The sequence below is a fragment of the Orycteropus afer genome, unplaced genomic scaffold (assembly GCF_000298275.1).
Source record: "Orycteropus afer afer isolate SDZICR_OR568_19922 unplaced genomic scaffold, OryAfe1.0 scaffold00151, whole genome shotgun sequence".
Lineage (NCBI taxonomy): Eukaryota > Metazoa > Chordata > Mammalia > Tubulidentata > Orycteropodidae > Orycteropus > Orycteropus afer.
Genome location: NW_006921738.1, coordinates 636,912 through 638,473, shown reverse-complemented (window position 1 = coordinate 638,473; position 1,562 = coordinate 636,912).

Here is a 1,562-nt window from a genome sequence, read left to right as displayed (position 1 = left end):
CCTTCCCTTTTGGTTTTCTAACTCCAGGTCTTTGCACATTTCATTATAATAATTGACTTTGTCTTCTCAAGCTGCTCTTTGAAATCTTCTGTTCAACTCTTTTATTTCAACATTTCTTCCATTTGCTTTAGTTATTCACTTGCTTTGAAAAGAGCAAGTTTCAGAATCTCTTTTGACATCCATTTTGATCTTTTCTTCCTTCCCTGTCCTTTTAATGACCTTTTGCTTTCTTTAAGGATAATGTTCTTGACATCATCCCACAATTCCTATGTTTTTTGGTTATTGCTGTTCAATGAATTAAAACTATTCTTCAGATGGTCTCCAAATTCAGGTGGGACATAATCAAAGTCATATTTTGGCCCTCATGGACTTGTTTTTAATTGTCTCCAGTTTCAACTTGAACTTGCACATGAGTAGTTGATGGTCTGTTCCGTTGTCACCCTCTGGCCTTGTTTTGGCTGACAATATTGAGCTTATCCATTACCTCTTTGCACAGACGTAGTCAATCTGATTCCTGTGTATTCCATCTGGCAAGGTCCATGTGTTTAGCCACTGTGTATATTTTTGAAAAAAGGTATTTGCAATGAATAAGTTGTCCATCTTGCAAAATTCTGTCATGTGATCTCTGGCATCATTTCTATCACCAAGCCCATATATTCCAACTACCAGTGATTCTTCTTTGTTTCCAACTTTTGTATTCCAAACACCAGTAATAGTCAACACATTGTGAGGGTATGATTGGTCAATTTCAGACTGCAGATCTTGGTAAAAATCTTCAATTTCCTCATCTTTGGTTTTGGTGGTTGGTGAGAAATTCGAAGTAGTATAAAACTGGTTTTCCTTATAGGTATATGGGTATTATCCTATCACTGACAGTGCTATGCTTCAGGATATATCTTGAAACATTTTTGTGATGATGAACGCCAAGCCATTTCTCTTCAATTTGTCATTCCCAGCATAGTAGATCATATTGTTGTCTGATTCAAAATGGCCAAAACCTGTCCATTTCAGCTCACTAATGACTAGGATATTGATCTTTATGCATTCAATTTAATTTTTGTCAACTTTCAATTTTCCTAAATTCATATATTCATATATTCCATGTTCTGATTATTAATGGATGTTTGCAGTTGTTTCTTCTAATTTTGAGTCATGCTCCATCAGCAAATGGAGGTCCCAAATGCTTTATTCCATCCACATCATTAAGTCCACTCTCTTTGGAGAATGAGTTAGCTCTTTCCCTGTCATATTCCAAGTGCCTTCCAACTGAGGCACTCATCTACCATCAGTATATGAGACAATGTTTCACTCATATTCATAAAGTGTTCCAGTAATATATCAGACAGTGCTTCACTGCTATGCATAAGGTTTTCAGTGGCCAATGTTTTCAGAAGTGGATAGCCTCATCCTTCTTCCCAGTCTGTCTTAGTCTGGAAATGAAACCTGTCCACCATGGGTGATCCTGCTGGTATTTGAAATGCCAGAGGCATAACCTCCAGCTTCATAGCAATATGTAAACCCCCATAGTATGACAAACTGGAAGAGAAGTGTTGGATAATTAG